General features: G+C 40.7%; 1 protein-coding gene across 4 annotated transcripts in view; it reads right to left on the bottom strand.

The window, feature by feature from the left end:
• Window positions 1-19,726, bottom strand: part of RARB (retinoic acid receptor beta) — an 865,852-nt gene that overhangs the window by 113,801 nt on the left and 732,325 nt on the right. The window contains exon 1 of one of the 4 annotated variants that reach the window (XM_056800356.1): window positions 12,294-13,878. The exons of the other annotated variants lie outside the window; for them this stretch is intronic. The gene's annotated coding sequence lies outside the window, so the exon portion shown is untranslated. Of the gene's footprint in view, window positions 1-12,293; window positions 13,879-19,726 lie in introns of those variants that run through there. 4 annotated transcript variants of the gene reach the window in all.

Raw genomic sequence — 19,726 nt, 5'->3', positions numbered from 1 at the left:
CAGGGATTCTCTAAATATAACAGGGCATGGAGCCAGTGAGTTCTGACTCGTTTTTGTTCTTATTATACTGAAAAAATGAACTGAAAATAGCACCCCAGCTGCTCCGCATGCCGAATGCTCGAGCACATCTGCACCCCAATTGCTCAAGTTGATCTGCACCACCCTCCCCATATAGAAGCAGGGGGAGAGGTGGCCCATATAGAAATCGATGTTCTAAAAATGCCAGGCGTAAGTTCAAGAAAACACCCACGATGAGGATGACTTAAATAAAGAGTTTTATTCTTCTGGGCTGATAGGTGACATTTGGCAATCAGTAAAACCCAGGACTTGTTTTTTTTTGTTTGTTTTTTTTTTTTCATAACATATTCACTGAGGATGAGAAACAGTGCTATGGCAACCCTTCCTACCACATCACTCACGAGCTTTTCAGAACAGACACAAATAAATGGGATGCATTTGTGTTGTTTTTCCAATGCAGAGAAAACTTAAATTAGTACAGAGGGTCAGAAGAGATGTTGAAGAAACACCTCTCCTATAATAGAGTGGTTTTTAGGGGGCAGCTGGGTGACTCAGTGGATTGAGAGTCAGGCCTAGAGATGGGAGGTCCTGGGTTCAAATCTGACCTCAGATAATTCCCAGCTATGTGACCCTGGGCAAGTCACTTGACCCCCATTGCCTAGTCCTTACCACTCTTCTGCCTTGGAGCTAATACACAGTATTGACTCCAAGACAGAAGGTAAGGGTTTAAAAAATAGAGTGGTTATTAATTAATGTTAATTTGGGGGTGCAATTAGGTGGCTCAGTGGATTCCAATCTGGCCTAGCTGTGTGACTCTGGGCTAGTCACTTTATCACATTGCCTAGAAATGACTACTCTTCTGCCTTGGAACCAATGCCCAGTATTGATTCTAAGACAGAAAGTAAAGGTTAAAGAATGATCATTTGATTTTTTTTGGGGGGGGGGTTGCCCCTTCTAGATGGAATTTCCTTCTCTTGTTTCAGACACACAAGGTCTCCATGGGTCAACCTTAGAGAAAGGAAGATCTCAGTTGAAATCCTTTATTGTACATATCCTGGCTGGGTGACTCTGGGACCATCATCTTAAGATCTCTTTGCACCAAATAACTACGATTAAGGCATTTCTCTACCTAGACATCACGTCGTCCCAGATTAGGGAGCGTCAGTGTCTAGCCTAACCCTCCTAATTTCCAGAAGAAACTGAGTCTAGGAGAATTTTCACTGTGGATAGTAGAGAATAAAGGTGGCCCTCGAATCCAAACCTTCACACGCTCCACTCCAATGTCATCACAGCTCTAGAACAAAACAAGAAAAATAGAAACAGAAACCAGAAGAGGTTCTGCATAGATAGAGGAGGAAGGATGAGATGGTGGACCGTGAAGAGGGGACGGAGAGGTAGGAGACCTCAAGAACTGAGCGAGGATCCGAGTTTATGGGAGGGAGCCTTCTGCTTGTCCTCACTCACAGAAAGCTCTCTGACAGGGCGAAGAGCTTGCTAGCACTTTGCAGAGAATATATGACTTCAGATTCAGACCCTGACAAGTTTTTCCTTGTATGGAAGCATGTTGGCCCCCATATGGGGGGGGGGGGAGTAGGGTGTTCCTCCTCCTGTCTAGGGGCTGATGGGATGGGCAAGGTCTGGTCCTGACCAATAGGATTACAAGCCTCAGATGAATATGTCTGGAATGCAGGATGCCTTTGAAGAAATGGATTCAGGAGGAGGATGACATCATTGACTTTATAAGGCACCTTCAGGTTGATAAAGCACCTCACAGATATAATAATACTAGTCAATGTTAAAGTGTTAACATCAAAGTCTCACACCAATCCTGGGAGGTAGATGCTATTATTACTCCCATTTTATAGACGAGGAAATGGAGAGAAATTGAAGTTAACTGACAGAGGCTGCACTTGAACTTCCTAACTCCAAGTCCAGTGCTCTGTTCCAGTTACCACCTAGTTGCCTTGATATTATCACTGATTTCCCAAACAACCCTTGTAAATAGGTGCTATTGTTATCACCATTTTACAGATGAAGGAAACTGAGAGGAAATTATCTGTGTGGGGGGCAGAGAACTAGTGTCTAAGGTGAGATTTGAACCCAAGTCTTGCTGAATCCAAGGTCAATTTCCTATTGATTATACTTCTACATCCTGAAGGAATAAATTGGAAGCCTGGGGCATCTTCCCCCCCCCAACTATGCGAAGGCATAAGAATGGAAGGTCTAGTGGTAGTTTGTGGGATGGAATGGAAAAGAAATCAATGATTCACTCTCAATCCAACAAATTTATCGAACAATTTATGAAGTCCTACTATGTGAGAAGCCTTGTGCACACAAAGATTAAAGGACGAACCAGTCTTTGCTAGTAAAGAGTTTCCATTCTATCTGAGACTTCCCAAAAGCTTGTTGTTGTTCAGTCATTTCTCAGTCGTGTCCTATTCTTTATGACCCCTTTTGGAGTTTTCTTGGCAAAGATACTGGACTGGTTTGCTATTGCTTCTCCAGCCCATTTTACAGATGAGGAATTGAGGTGAAGAAGGTTAAGCAACTTCCTAGGGGCACATGTTCAAGGCAGCATTTGAACTCAAATCTTCCTGACTCCAGGTACCCACTGTACCACCTAGCCACCTTCCGTATTAGGAAAGCAAACAATTAAAGGGCATTGTTCCTGACCCCAAGAAGTTTACAATCCAAAGAAGTCAGGGAGACATAAAACATGAAGGACTGGAAGGATTTTGAGAGGGGAATGCAAGCCCATTGTCTCCTTTCCCAGAATTTATTAAAGCAATTGATGCCCATGTTTCCTCTCACTATCCAGCTCTTAGTACAATGCTTCATCAATACTAGAGGCTTAATCAGTGTTTATTAAATTGGATGGGATTGAATTATTCAACTGGAAGCTTTTTAGTTCTGAGGATACAATACTTAGATTTGGGATGGATCTTAGAGATCCTTTCATCCCAGTATTCATAGACCTAGACGCTAGAAGGGGCATCAGAAATCCTCTAGCCCAACCTTCTCATAAAAGTCAAGGGACTGGTCTAAAGTCACACAGGTGATAAGGAGCAAGCTCAGGATTCCAATGAAGAGTCCTCTGATTTAAAATTTCAACAACTATTTCTCTCTGACTCGATTCTCCTCTCTTCTTTCTTCCTTTCCCTTCCTTCCTTCCTTCCTTCCTTCCTTCCTTCCTTCCTTCCTTCCTTCCTTCCTTCCTTCCTTCCTTCCTTCCTTCCTTCCTTCCTTCCTTCCTTCCTTCCTTTCTTTCTTCCTTTCTTTCTTTCTTTCTTTCTTTCTTTCTTTCTTTCTTTCTTTCTTTCTTTCTTTCTTTCTTTCTTTCTTTCTTTCTTTTTTTCTTTCTTTCTTTCTTTCTTTCTTTCTTTCTTTCTTTCTTTCTTTCTTTCTTCCTTTCTTTCCATCTCTCTCTCTCTGTCTCTCTCTCTCTCTTTCTTCCTCTCTCTTTCTTTCTTTTCCTCCTTCAATTCTTTCCCTCACCTTACCTTCCATCTTAGAATCAATAGTGTGTATCAGTTCTAAGGCAGAAGAGTGGTACGGGCCAGGCAATGGGATTGAAGTAACTTGCCCAAGGTCACATAGCTAGAAACTGTCTGAAGCCAGCTTTGGACCTAGGACCTCCTGTCTCTGGGCCCGACTCTCAATCCACTGAGCCACCCAGCTGCCGTTCTCCTCATCTTTTTCACTGTGTCACTCTGACAGCAAGTATGTCGTTTTAAAACTCTGTCACTCTGACAGCAAGTATGTCGTTTTAAAACTCTTTGTAGTTCTGTCCCCAGGCCAGCCCCTGGAATCTGGCAGTATCTGACCAAAGTTGTCTGTTGGAAGGAAGGATTGACTTGAAAATGAACCAGGCGAAGTTTTGAAGGGCTCGTCCCATCTTCCAAATTAAGTCCAAATATGGCTTGGATTTTATTCAGACTCATATTTCTTGTTTTGCTTTTTTTTTTCTTATGGAAGTTCAGAGTAGATGGATGTCAGTGTGGCACCAGGATTAGAAGCTCTGAGGCTCACAGGAAGAGGCTTGGAAAGAACACTGGACGCCCTAGCCTACCCCCTCATTTTACAGGTGGGGACACAGAGGCCCAGCTACCAAAGGTAAAGGCAGCTAGATGGATGAAGCACTGGTCTGGGAGTCCGAAAACCTGAATACAAATCATCCTGGGAATGTCCCCATACCTCTCCATTCCTCAGTTTCTTCATCTGTAAAATGAGGGGGTTGGACCTGAGAACCTCTAAGATCCCCCTAGCTCTAAAGTGATGATCCCAGGACCTTTGTGAACAACAGAGGCTTACCTGCATTTACTCAATCATTTTTTAGCCTGTCCTAAGCATGGGGCTGGAGGCATGAGCAGAAAGCTGGCCTCAGGATAAAAAAACTTGAAGTCCTTTCTCTGACACCTTCTGGCTTCCCAGGGGTTTGGGCAACTTTCTCAGATGGCACCGATTAAGGGAGATCCTTCATTAAGAAGCCTGCCACCTCCTGCCCAGATCAAAAAAAGTTCCCCAGGAGCAAAAAAGCCTGCTGACGCTAATGAATTTGGGAAGGGGATTTCCTGAACTTCAGTTCCATTATTGGACTTAATATCTTAAGTCTTACTTCTGTGACTTTCCCAAAGGTGATGGCCCAAGATAAGCATTTTACTAGCTTACCTTGGAGAGACAAAATGCCCCATTAAAAAAAAAAGCAAGACCTGCCCACTTTGTTAACTTGTTCTTTGGCTGAATGGGCTTCAGGATCTAGTTTTGTTTTTCTTGCCAGAACATTTAAAATTCTTCATTTCACTTTCCAAAATGATGGGTCTTTGTGGGAAAAGCTAGGTGGCTCAGTGGATTGAGAGCCAGACCCGGAGATGGGAGGTCCTGGGTTCAAGTCAGACTCTAGATACTTCTTAGCTGTGTGATCCTGGGTAAGTCCTTTATCCCCTATTGCCTAGTTCTTATTGTTCTTCTGACTTGGAATTGTTGACGTGGAATCTAGAAACCCCCAAACTTGTAGCCTAGTAAGATCGGATGAACCCTAAGTTTCAGACTAGATTGTAAGTTGGAGACCCCAAAACTTGTCCTTGTTCCCTATTCCCATGAGAATCCACCTTGAAGGGAATCTCAGATGAGCAGTTTCAGAGGGAATAATAGACCGTAAGGTGAATGATGATCCCAGTTAGGTGAAGCTAAGCAAATGCTTTTTGGTCTTAAGAAGTTTTCCCCACTGATTAAGGCCCATTCCCAAGAAGACCAGCACCAGGGCAGGGAGCATCCTTTTGTCAGTATCCACTGTAAGTAGCCCCTTCCCTTAGACCCCAGCCTCTAGCTAGGGTTCCTTTCCCATGCATCATTGTATCCTGTCCGTATAGTTTGAACACTCCCATTTCCTTGTGGCCAGGGGAATGTCACTCAATCATCTTTCCCCGTCTCTGGGTTCCCCAAATGATATATAGGCCCCCCAAATTCTTTTGTTCCTCGGAGTTGTCATCTCGTGCAGCTCAGCGACGAGCACTGAACTCCTCTCCATAATTAAAGAGTGGTTTTTCTGACGCTTTAATGACAATTCTATATCTTTTTTCCAGTTTAACAGACTCAATGACCCAATACGGATTCTAAGATGGAAGGTCAGAGTTTTTAAAAAATGTCATCATTTGAGAAAAGAAATATGTGGCACCAAAGTACCAGCACTCCGTTTCTTTGTTTGTTTTACTAGGAATTATCTTTTGCTTCTCTTAGTAGCTAGTTTCAATTTGGCCCCTGCTAGAGAAATATTTCCACCTCCTAAAACATGTTTACTAATTGGCAGTAGCAGGTTTAATAAATCATCAACTGGCATTGTGATTGGAATTTCCAGTGAGGAAAAGCCTTCTATGGATGTACATGGGTACCCAAAGCAAGTTATACCCTCCGAGCGGTGCCTAAGGACACTAAGAATTTAAATGACTTGTCCAAGGTCTTAAAGTCAAGTCTTAAAGGTCAGAAGCAGGAGTTAAAGTCAGATCTTCCTGACTCCATTAACTATGTGAAATTACTTCTCAAATCATGCTAAGATCAAGATTATAGCAATTGATGACAGAAACGTTTTTCAACAAAATGTAAAACTAACATATTAAAAGCAACAAAATCACAGGAATAAAATGATTAAAAAAAATAAAACCCTTACCTTCTGTCTTGGAGTCAATACTATGTATCGGCTCCAAGGCAGAATAGCAGTAAGGGCTAGACAATGGGGGTCAAGTGACTTGCCCAGGGTCACACAGCTGGGAAGTATCTGAGACCAGATTTGAACCTAGGACCTCCCATCCTTAGACTTGGCTCTCAATCCACTGAGCCACCCAGCTGCCCCCGATTCTTTCTTAATATTACCAAAAATATCTGTTAAAAATCAAACATGGGGGGGCAGCTGGGTAGCTCAGTGGATTGAGAACCAGACCTAGGGACGGGAGGTCCTAGGTTCAAATCTGGCCTCAGCCACTTCCTAGCTGTGTGACCCTGGGCAAGTCACTTGACCCCCATTGCCTAGCTCTTACCACTCTTCTGCCTTGGAGCCAATACACAGTATTGATTCCAAGATGGAAGGTAAGGGTTTAAAAAAAAAAATCAAACATGAACACTGTCTCTAATGGAAAAGTCTTAGAAGCTTTTTCACTGAGGTCAGGGTTAAAGTAAGGTATGCTGTCTCCTTATATTATTATTGATCTATTGCTAGAAATGTCAGCTAGCTATAGAACTTTGAAAAAGAGAAGAAATTGAAGGGATGGGAATAGACCAATCGAAGAGAAAATCATCACTTATTACATACGGCATGAGGATCCCCTTCAAGAACAATGAAAAAAATGACAGCTAGCCAATTATTTCAGTAAATTAGTAGAATAAAAAGGGAACGCACAGAAACCACAAACCTTTCAGTATTTAACTAAGAAATCTCAGGAGGAAGAGAGAGAAAGAGAAATTCTCTGCATCACATAGTCAAGAGCCTGAGACATTGGATATCCAGTCTAACATCAGGAGAGCCTTCCTCTGTCCCAAACAGGAAGGAAGGGTGATTAGCCTGTAAAATGGCAGGACTCGGCAATTATTCCATTTTATTTCCTTCAGGAAAACAAAGAAGATCATTCATGGGGGTGTATTTATTTTGAATGCATCTAAAAGTACATTAAGGCTTTGTTAAGCAATTGTCTGTTTACTGACTACTGGTAAGCACTTTCCTTGATCAAACAAGCTTGAAAATTTCCATTGCCATGGCTTGCCTGCTTCCCTGAGAACACACATATTCCCGGAACAGATTGAGACTCTGGATATCTTTACCCATAGTTTCCCAACTGAATAATCAGACTGAATGCACACGCAGGTGTGGGGTGGGTGTGGATCACAAAAATAGAACAAACCAGGCTTAAGCTCCATCTAAAATGGCTTTTTGACAACAATTGCCCATTTTTATTTTTATCTCCTACCCTTCTTGCGTGCCCCCCCTCCCTCCCACTGTTGCTGAAGCCCTGGGGATTTGTAGGGGGATTTCCCAATACTGTGACGGGACTTACAGATTCTGGGGGAAGTAACTACAACCCCAGCTGGATGACTGGTGATCCAACCCTGCCATTTGGAAAGCAGGCCATGTACCATGCCACCCTGGTCATTTGAGATTGGATTTGTCTATGGGAAAGACGTAATGCATTATTTATTCATTCTTATTTGTTTTCTGGGTCACCTGAATGAGAGTTGAGTGAAGCCGGAGAAAACTACACGAGCCACATTAGACTGAAATTAGTGAATTGGTGCCCACCCCATGCAAAACCAGACCAAGCGCACTGAAGTGGGGCTTCAGCTTGGTGAAGGAAAAAAAAGAGATTTTCAGTAGCCCCACAGAGGGAGATTTGGGAATTAATTGGCAATTTCAGTTTTCCAAATGGCTTTTGAAGTGCTTGCTTATGCAAAGTATTCTGGTGAAACATCTCTTTTAATTTTTAATTTTTATTCTCTCCGCGCTCCAAAAATGCATTGGTTAGAATCATCTCCCCCTCATCTTGTTATCTTAATGGCTGAAGGATAGAGTATCCACTGGGCCATGCCGCATTAGGTGTCCTCATTTACAGATTGGGGGGAAAAAAACCCACGAAAGTGCCGGATATCAATTATTCAGAATCGATTGTATCAGTGTGTGTTCTGTAAGCATTCACCACCAGTGGCAAAGGAGTCAGATTATTTTTCACTTTTAATTGTGTTGATATCTTATCTCTTCTCTTGAAAGTGGAGAGTGGTATGTGAAACCAATGGGAGGGAGAGCAAAGGGAGCCGGGCTAGGGAGTAAAAGCCAAAGGGGTCCAGTGAGTGGAGAGAACTTTAAAGCACAACCGGCACCAAGACCCCTCAAACTGGGAGTTCTGATCTACTTTTGTAATATGTGGCGACTACTCTGTCCACCACGGAGAAGGCTGATACTGAACTGGCTTCCTGGAAGGACATCTGAACTGATTTAGTCAGATAGATGGAAATTTTAATACGTCCTGGGACATACAGGGAGCTACTGTGTGTTCAAGTCCTTCCAAATACTAATCCACATAAACAGTCTCATGAATATATTCACCTATGCACCATATACTCCCTCTCTACATTTTTCTCCTGTCCATATCTCTGGCTAGCTATCTCAATCTTCCTCTTCTTTTCTCTTCTCTTCTCTTCTCTTCTCTTCTCTTCTCTTCTCTTCTCTTCTCTTCTCTTCTCTCTCTCTCTCTCTCGCTCTCTTTCTGTCTCTATCTCTGTCTCTCTCTCACACATTCCCCATTTCTTATTCTCTTTCCATCCCTCTTTCTCAGTCTTTTCCCCCCTTTCCCTCCTCCTCTCCATTTCTGCCTGTCTTTTTTTCTCTGTCCTTTCTTTCCTCCCCCTGCCTCCCTCACCCAACCCCTGGAAAATCTCAGGTACACAGTAACGGAACAATATCCGATGGGATTTCTCTCTTGATAAAATATTGATATGTCTAGGGAGCAGGGCTGCTATAGCTTAGAATGTAATGGAGTATTTATTTTCTTCTCCAAATCCAAAGAGGATATTTAGACCAATAAAACTATTAAGGCATGATTAGATGTAGATTTAAATTACATTCTACCATAGCTCATGAGGACCTATTAATTCTTAAGTTAGTGCTATCTTTTTTTTCTCGTTGAGTACTTGCATCACCACTGGAGATCCCAAAGCACAAAGGTCAGTCTAAAGTTACAAAAAGATTGAGGTATCACCCAGGTGTGTCCTATTAGGACTTGACAACCTCACCAACTTATTGGGGGACCTTAGGCCAGCCATCCCCTCTCTCAGCTGTGAAATAGCGAGTTGGGCAAGATGGTCTGTAAATTCAAGGATTCTACAACTACAAGATGGGTAAGAAGGCAAAAATGATGTGGTGGAGAGTCTGATGGAATGTAATTTGGATTTGGGTTCAGATCCTAGTTTTGCCCATTTCTGAACCTGGACAAGTTGCTTCATCCTCTTCAGCTTCAGTTTCCTCAACTCCAAAATGAACAGGTTGGACTCTGATGACCCTTCACGTCCCTTTCAGCTCTACATACGTGATCCCATTCCTTTGAAGCCTTGAAATCCTATTAAGTCAAAGGCTCCTAACATGACTCTTTTTCTCGGGATGCTAAAAGAACCTTTTCTTGGTCGGCAACTGGCAAAAAAGGACAATGACCAGGGAAACAGATCTGTTCTAGAACAGAGAGCTAAAAAGAATGGCCATCATCCGTGAAAGCTGGGAATTTCATTTCCCTGCTCTCCAGAGCAATGTGTGGGACAGTTAGAGCATGGCGTTATCCAGGGCGCTATTCTTAGTCCCCCTCTCCCCTCATCAGTTAGAGCTCTGGATGAACTCCTGACCTTGTCAGCAACCATCCCAGGAATCTAGACAGGACCATCATCACCTCTAGCCAATGTGGAGAGGAAGGAACCCCCAGGAATATTCTGCCTCTGTTCCTGGAGGTAACCGAACACAGAGGCGTCCGCCTCCGTTCCCATCTGGTTTCTTCAATTTCAAAATAAAATGGAAATGAAAAGCATAGTATTTTGTATTTTTTTTAAAATTACACCAAGCTTCCTTTGGCTAATGTCTGTAAAATGATTTGGGGCCTGGTAGGAGACTGCAGATGGGATGTGTAATGGATATAATTTCAATATGAAAACCAGGAGTTCATAAGAACAAATTTTTTCAAGTCAGAAAGTATTGGGTTGTTTCATACTGTTTAATGTAAAAACATGGGGACACGTTATTACATTTTTTAACTGTGCCTGTTGCCCTTTAAACCTAATATCTTTGTGCCTGGACCTATAACCCATCAAAAGCAGGCACTGTCACAAGCCAGCCCAGGTCTATCCCTGGCTGACACTCACGCCAAAGGTCACACTCCACTAACTACTCCGTGTGTTTGTGTGTGTGTTTTCCTCCAGGGCCTCAGGATTTATACCCCCAATTAAGACAATAATGAGTGCCCCAAGTTGACCTCCCAGGAGCAAGAATTAATTAAGCACAGTATTTCTTAGTGAAGAATGACGTTTTCCTAAACCAAATCTGTGCAAGAGCCGTATGTCCTGATGGGACTGTGTCTCTAATTGTGAACACAAAGAGAGTGGGGCATGGTTAGTTTACGTTTTTAATTTGGGAAGTCCCCCGCACCCCATCCTTCCACCCTCTCAACTCATGTTTACTGGGGCCTCTTTAGTGCTAAAAGAAAGAAGAGGGGGGAAAAGGACAGGAGGGAGAAGAAAGGGAGAGGTTTTAAATGGGGGATCTGGACAGAAGCTGTCACTTCTTCTAGGCTGATCAAAGGATAATTCAGAAGGTCGCCATCTTCCTCCAAAGCAGGGAAAGCCAATGAAATTGGGAGAACCCAATTCACTCACCTTCTAGCCTAAGAAAATAGCCCTTATGTTTGTTTGTGTACTTTATCCAAAGCCTGCTGGTCACAGTCAATTACATTACGTGGCAAAAAAAAAACAATTACGTGGCTGAGGTCCATCATTTGCTAAACCACACCTTGACTATGCAAACTTTATTATTTTTTTTAAGTAAGCAATAGGTCAAGGAACCATGTTTTTGTAGGTGGCCTCGAACTGGAAATGGCAGCATTTATAAATTACTAGGAAAGACATAGCTGGAAGAATGTTGGAGAGGAGGAGTTGTCTATGGTCACACCTTCTAAGTGTTAAAGATAGGAACTAAATTCAGGTCTTCTTGAATTTTTTTTAAACCCTTACCTTCCATCTTAGAATCAATACTGTGTATTGGTTCCAAGGCAGAAGAGTGGTAAGGGTTGGGCAATGGGGGTTACATGACTTGCCCAGGGTCACACAGCTGGGAAGTGTCTAAGTTCAAATTTGAATTTAGGACCTCCTGTCTTTAGTCCTGGCTCTCCATCCATTGAGCCATCTAACTGCCTATAAATAAGCAATAGATAGATATAGTTTTATGTATATATATATATATATATATATATAGATAAATAGATAGATATAGATAGATATTTATTATTTTTTAATTAACACAATGCAGAGATGATTGGCATCATTTGCCTTTTAAATAAATGTAAGATTTGGACAAGTCTTTTAATTCAACTTTAACTTTTTGTTCCCACCAAAACTGAAAAGAAAAAGTCATAGTCTTAGTGGATGCAGTGGGGGGGAATAAAATCCCAAAATAGGACAAAAAAATTTAAATTTGGTTTATCCACTGTTCCTTGAAAAAGGTTATCATTCCTCTAAGTCAGGGATGTTTTCCTGCCTTTTAAATGAGTTCACTTCTCCAGCCTGAGTCTCAAAATTCCTCCCAATCTCTTGTCATCTAATGTCTTTAACGTCAAAGAAAAGTGCCTTTCTTATTTCATCCATCCACCACGACACTGCATTTTAGAAGAAAATATTAGAATTTCCAAATAATGTTATAGCCTTGGAAATTGCTAACATACCATCTGCAATTGCATTAACATTTATAACTTGCCTAAAATAATAAATAAAGCAAATTGTGCTGGAAATATTCATGGGTGCCCAATGTGCACTTGAGGACCATAATTAGCATTTTATAATCACGGTTCATTTTCTTTATCCAACTCCCTGTCGTGTTAATGATAAAATATTTTAAAGGAGGCCCTATCTGCAAGCCACAGTACAATCTTGAGATTAGCTATTAGCTAACGCAGTGAAAGAAAACAGTTTCCGTTGTGGGCATCATGAATTGGGGAGATTTTATACATGGTCATATCTATGAGTCTCTTTGGCTCTTATCTCCTTACCTTTTCTTCAGGGTACAGAATAGTTGTTCCAGAAAAGAAGGGAAGCTTTATTACCACTCTCCAAATCCTGGGATGTTTTAGAATAATTTTATCCTGGAAAATCAAACAAGCTCACTTAAAGGATGTTTTTTTTTTTTCTTTCTCCTTTGGGTTTGGAAACTGTAAGGTCCCTGAGAATGGGGGTCAAAGGCTCCTAAACCAGTCAAAAGGAGTAATTGCAGAAAACTCTGGAGGGACTGGGTTTGAATCCCAGCTAGGCCATCTAAATGATCTTTATTTCTATGTGCCTCAGTTTCTTTCTCTGTAAAATAAAAGGGTTTAACTAAATGGCCTCTAGGGGCCCCTTTCTGGCTTGAAAGACCACAATAAGGGAATTGGGTGAGGGGAGGCAGGTGAGCTGGTGCCAGTCCCTTAGATCCTCTCTTGTGCCTCAATTTCCCATTTTGTAAAATAAAAGAGGCTATCAAGGTCTTTTCTAGCTCTAGATTGATGCTCTAATGAGCTCAAGACACATATTTTCTAGCATTTTCCTAACCTCTTCATGAGAATCTCAGCTGGCTACAGAAATCAGGGAAGTTTAAACTTTTTCTTCCAGCTAGAGTTTCCATTCATTAGAGATTTGCATCGTCCAGAGTTTTCCATTTCCTTGCTCCAAGATTCTGTTTCACCCAGGAGCTTCAATGAATCTTTCTTTCCTTTCTCATTGGAGATTTCCAGGCTGGAAAGTCTGACCCTATGTTGGGATTGCTTAACTCTCATCTCAGTGTCACCAAGTGGAAAAGAAGGAGGTTGAACCTCGGTTTTCTTCCAGGATTAAATTTGTGATCCCCAGCCTAAGGAGGGACTCCCCAACAAGTTCTCCTGGGGTCTTTAAGGAGAACAAACCATACCAGGGGTCAAGAGAATTCATAAGAAGCCAAAGTCAACCCGGAGGCGTGAATCAACACACTGTGACATGTTTTTAACGTCAACAGCCACAGCATTGGTCTCAGCAAAGCCTTGGTGATATCTACTCTATTAAGCATCTCTCTGCTCTATTAAATTTGGATGGAAAGAGATGATACTGGTAAAAGAAGCAGGGTGGGTCAAAGGCGAGTATTTGCAACACACTTTGCAGTTAGAGAGTTATAAGAATGGAAACTATCTTCATTAGGGTTTCCGGTCCAGTCCTCTTCTCTCTCCTTCCTCTTTCCTTAGTATATGAGGTGCGTGCATACCCCTGCTCCAGGTTGGTGAGGCTGCCAGGAACCTAAGGACTCATTTTATACACCATGGAGTGGTTTTGGAAGAAGGTAAGGAAAAACAATGGCCGAAATTATTGGTTATTGTCAAGTACAGCTTTGCCTTTTTCAGTAAAGTTAAAAGCAATGTCAACAGAAGTGAGACTAACATGGTGAATTTGGTCCAATGGTCAGCAAATGCAGGGTCTCCGTAATCTAACATGGCGCATGCATGAGTTGGCTTATGGTGAATCTCAACAGAGTTTCATTTGTCCTTGTCGCCTTCCTACAGATGAGGTGTGTTCTCGGCTGTTTGCATATTTTAATGTGAAATGTGCAAACTTGAAGTTAACCAATCCTTATAGGACAGCCAAAAGTACCATAAAAGCAGTGATATTTCTCAACATCATTCACTTTAAGTACAATATAATAAGCTGGTTTCCTTCAAAACTGCAACATTTGGAAGTATAAAACAATTCAAAAATGGATAGTCAATTTTTTATGTTTTCCACAATTAAATTCAAATTTAATTGGATTAGAAGCATTCTTTTTAGAGGACTTTATGAATAAATATCCATGAATACTATCACTTTAATGTGTATGCATTTTGTATTATTTGATGTCATTATTTATCATATTTGTATCATTTTATTTGCATGTTATTTAGACTATTTTTGTTCTGATTTATAGTACTTATATTTGTTACATTTTAATTCTTTGTTAGTATATATAATTAATGATATGTTAATTATTTATTAAGTATATATAATTATTAATAGCATTGTTATGTTATTTTATCATTTTATCTGTATGTTGAATATTGTTATAATAACATTTCTTTTTAATCATGCATGATTCTATATGACCCCATTTTGAGGTTTACTTAGCAAAGATACTGGAATGGTTGGCTATTTCCTTCTCCAGCTCATTTAAGAGATGAGATAACTAAGGCAGACAGGGTTAAGTGACTTGGCCAGGGTCATATAGTTAATAAGTGTCTGAGGTCAGATTTTGAACTCAGAAAAATGACTCTGATTCCAAACACAATCTTCTTTCTATTTTGCCACTATATCTATCTATATCTATCTATAAATTATATGTATATTTTATTATGATTATTAAATTAATTTTCCCTAAAGAAACATTAATAAAATCTTATTTTAATTGGAATAAAACATAAGCTAAGAAATTCATTTGTGTAGATTATTTTATTATCAGTATTATAAGATTAAAAATTAATATCCAATACTCCAAGTATTATATTTTTATAAGATTTATTAATAGTCACTTGAAGTGGAGGAAAGTGATAGCTTGAGTAATGAAGCTTACCCAGACTGCTCAGGTGGGAGAAGAGGGAGCAACAGAAGCGGAGTTACACACCACTTTATCGATACAACGTGAGGACGTAAAATGGGGATGAAGGGAAAGAGATGCTGGGAACTGTAGTTTAAGGGAACAGAATTCTATTTGCACAGTACGATGGGTGGAGACTTCACAAAATTGTAAACAAGGGCAAAGTCACATAGAATTTGAAAACCACTGGGCTAAGTAGGTTGAAAATAAGTGGTGGAAGCCGCTTCTTTGGGCACAGCAGTTACCCACTTCCCATCAAGGAGATGGATGGATGGAGGTAGCTGCCTAAAGAGAAAGAAGGGGCTGGGAAGGACAGATGGAGAAAGGGGATGAAAACAACATGTCTGGAGCTTTCTGAAAAACAATTTGGAATTAGGTGAAGAAAATGGCTAAGAAGGTTTCTATCCTTTTACCTAGTGACCCTCTCCCAGGGAATATGCCCCAAGGAGGTTCAAAAGCAGGGAAAAAAGGTCAATTATAGAACAAAAATACTCTCAACAGCACTTTCCAGAGCGGTAAACCATCTGGAAACAAAATAGTGCTTGCCAAAAGATGAATGACTAAAGCAGCAGGTAGTATTTAAAGGTAATGGACTACTATTGCCAAATAAGAAATGATGACTATCAAGAGTTCAGAGAAACACAGGAAGATTTGTATAGATATCCAAAGCAGCAAGCAGAATCAGAAGAATATATAAAATGACTGCAACAATGAAAGGAACATATACCAAAAAAAAAAAAAAAACCCTGAAAGGTGATTATAACCTGAATTGTTGATTCCAACCTGAATTGTTGATTCCAGATTGTTGAAATGTATTTTCCTCCTTTCTCCAAAGAGAGGATTGACTACAGTTGTGCTATGCTGTATACGCCAACAGAAGCAGTCACTAGAGACGTTGTTTTTAATTAAAGAATACCACAACTAACACAAAATTGCAATAAGGCTCAAATGAGATAATATGTGCAAAGAATTTTGCAAAGAATATAGTGCTACAGAAATATCGACTACTAGTAGTCATTTTTCAAATGCTTATAGTTATTATTTTAATTAGAAAAATGTAAATCAGGTTAAAATCTTTACCAAATTCACAGTCACTTTTCTCAAAATTGGTTTTCTTTATCAGTGATCACTAAGGTTACTAATATCTGTTATAAGTTGGGAATTCTGTGGGCTTGGAAGATGTTAAAATATATCTTCTACTCAGTAGCATGGGGGACCACTGCTCTAGGCTGGAGGCAATGGGAGCCCCCACTAGGAAAGGATCCAAGGAAGGAGAAAATGAAACAGACCAGGGAGGTCCTTTGCCCATGGTCATTAGTTTCCACTTCTCTGCTACTGTGAAAATATTTTGGTGAATATAAGACGTTTCTTTTTATCTCCATTAAAGGATGAAACGTAATTTAATAAGGAGGTTTATGTTGAAATTCCAACTAGAGGGAAGACCAGCATTCTTGATTTAGTGGGGTTTTCAGTCCTGACTCCCAACACCACGTGCCTCCCATAATTTCCGTCCTAGAGCTGACAGAGCTCACAGCTCAGTGATCAGACCTAAGAGATTTGCCCTGGAAAAACAATTGAAAATTGCTGCCGTGGTTGATTTCAAAGAAAAATGAAAGTATCGAGAAATACCAAATGCTCCAAGAAAACAAGAAATTATTATTTTTTTAGTTTTATGGGTATCTCAAAAAAGCCCCGTCTTCATCATCATTCCTGCTGCCATATATGCCCTTTCCCATAGTAACAAAGACAATCAACCAAACATAGCCTGCCTTTGTGGGTCTACCAGCCCAGATCACCACCCTCTGTAGAACCAGGCTCCCCCACCTTCTATCTTCTGCTCTTAATACCACTTAGAATCCAGGCTGGAAATTCACTTCTGCCTTATATACCTCCTTCTCTTAGATTCAAGTCTTTCCCTTATAGTTCAGCTTAGGAGACACCTTCTACATCAGGGATTCTTAAAGAGGGCTCCATTAACTTTTTTAAAAAATCCTTACCTTCCCTCTTAGATTCAACACTGTATTGGTTCCAATGCAGAAGAGTTGTAAGGTCTAGGTTAAATGACTTGGCCAGGATCATACAGCCAGAAAGTATCTGAGGCTATATTTGAACCCAGGACCTCCTGACTCAATCCACTGAGTCGCCCATTAACTTTTTAAAAATATCTGTTTTCTGCTTCCAGAGAAAGAATGGGTGGAGTCAGTGCCAATTGAAACATACTCCTTTTCACTTATTTTTTCACGGTTTCTTTTATCTGCATTTTCTTTCACAGCATAACTAATATGGAAATATATTTTGCGTGACTGCATACTTACCCTATTTTAAATTCTTACTGTCTCAGGGAGGCAGAAGGGGAAGGAGGAAGAGAATTTGAAATCCAAAATGTTTTTAAACTTATATTAAAAATCTTTTTGACAATTGGGGAAAATAAAATATTATTAAAATATATTTCCATAACTATTTCAAAATAATTGGTTTCCTTTGTAATTCTAATGATTTTATTTTATGAGTAATAATAATAATAACTAGCATTTAGAGAGCACTTTAAGATGTTCTGAACATATATCATCTCATTCTATCCTCATAAAATGAGGGGAAAGATGCCATGATTGTTCTCTATTTACAGATGAAGAAACGAAGGTTGAGAGCAACTAAGCAATTTATTCAGGGTCACATAGGAAATAGTGAGGCAGAATTTGAACTCAAGTCTTGCTGACTCCAAATTTAGCCTTCCTACCTATATTGTTCCATCTAGTTGTATTTGAAAGGATAATTCTGAGAAGAGGTCTACGACACACACAAAACTTTTCCCCAGTTGCTAGAGCCCTCCCTCCCTAATTACCTCATTTATTTTGAATATATTTGGCCTATATTTTCATATGTGCTACTGAAAGAAAGCATATTTCAAAGGGTAGAGATGATTTCTTCATTTTTCTTTTAGTACCTCGCACAGAGATGCTAGGTGGACAGTGCTGGACCAGGAATCAGAAACATCTTCCTGAGTTGAAATCTGGCCTCAGAAACTTATGAGCTATGTGACCTTGGACAAGTCATCTAACCCTGGTGATATCAATTTCCTCCTCTGTAGAATGAGCCGGAGAAGGAAATAGCAAATTGATTCAGTATCTCTGCCAAGAAAATCCCAAATAGGGTCAAGAAGAGCTGAACCCAACTAAAATGACTGAACAATAATAAATGCTTGCTGATTAATGGGTCAGTTATTAGAATTAATTAGGCTCTGGGTTCCTTTCAGGGTTATTTTTATTTGTAATATTGCAATCACTGTATATATTGTTCTCCTGGTTCTATTTCCCTACTGGTATATCTGTTTGTGAACATTTCCCCATTTTCTCCAAGTTCCTTACATCTGCCATTTTTTATGGCACAAAAATATTCCATTCATGTTCAATTATTCAACCATTCCTCAATTGATGGGCACCCAGTGTAGGAGTGCGTGTGTAGATACACATATAGTATGCAGACATATTTTCTATTATTATATTTTGTCTCCTCCATTGGGATATCAGCTCCTTGAGGGCAGGGAATGCTTCACTTTTGTCCTTGTACACCCCACACCTAGTATGGTGGTTGCCATCTGGTAAGTGGTAAGCAATATGGCTGATTTCCAGGATTTTCTGCTACCACAATTAACGTGGATGAGCATAGCTTGGAATATATGGGAGTCCCCTTTTATCTTTGACCCCCCCAGCACGTGCCCAGGAGTGAGATCTCTGAGGTCCCCACGATGGGGAAATTAACTCCGCATGATTATCTCTCACAGGTACATTGGCGTCCCTCATCCTCCGTGAGTATTTAGAGCGGTTTTCTAAATCACTGGTTGGTCTAAACTATTTTCAAAAGAATCATGTCACCCTGAATAAATAAAGAAATGTTGGCCCCAATAAAATGGTCTTTTCTCCAAAGAGAAGACTTAAGCACCCTGGCCAGACTGGTTCGGTCATATCAGGGGCCATCTTGATTGGCTTGGCGTCTTCTCTCTACCACCATGAAGGCTGTTGTGGATGGGGTCGACTTTTGCTCTCAGGCTCAAACATGGAAGGGACAGACAATCCCAGCTTGAGCCTTCTGGCTTGTCTGAGTTTTTAAAAATAGGAAAAAAGCCTTTCTAAGCTCCAAAGATTTCCCTCCCTGACATAACTCAAGAAGTTCTCTCCAGCTCATTATTTTTAAAGCTCCCAGAAACCCAGGAAGTCCATTTCACATTTTCTAGTTCAGAGTTTCTGCCAGTTCAGGGGAATTTTTTGTGTGTGTGCATTAAAAAAGCCTCCTTGGAGAGGAGACTGAAGGGGAAAGAGAGAGAGAGAGAGAGAGAGAGAGAGAGAGAGAGAGAGAGAGAGAGAGAGAGAGAGAGAGAGAGAGAGAGTAGGAGAGGCATCACTGGAGAGTTTGTATTCTTGGAATATTTACTTTTCCAGGGCACCAATCTTTGCAATAAAAGAAGCATTCCAGAAAATGCTGAGAGTGGGGAGGGGGATGATCTTCAGACTCAAGGACTGCCAGGGGATCACTTAAGAACAAGCCCTTCAGTTAAATTCACTGCCTTGGAGTTCCTGAGTTTTCGACAGTGAGGAACAGGAGACCGATGCCTGGCAGGCGCCTTGATGGCAGAAACATGTCTGATGCCCAGTATCCGTGTAATAACAGGCCTGTCTTTTTGTGCAATTCTGCCATCTCTACAGAGGCAACTGGCAGCCAGAAGAATCGGGCCAGAATCTGTTCAGGACGCTGTTCGCATAGGAATGTCATCTTTCCAGAGCTCAATAAGGAACAAGGCTTAAATGGGCAGCGGAATCCGCAGCCCCATCAGTTTTCCCTTCAACCCCTAGACAAAGCTGGCAT

The sequence above is a fragment of the Monodelphis domestica genome, chromosome 5, assembly GCF_027887165.1.
Source record: "Monodelphis domestica isolate mMonDom1 chromosome 5, mMonDom1.pri, whole genome shotgun sequence".
NCBI classification, from domain to species: Eukaryota; Metazoa; Chordata; class Mammalia; order Didelphimorphia; family Didelphidae; genus Monodelphis; species Monodelphis domestica.
This window is presented reverse-complemented; position numbering and strand designations above follow the sequence as displayed.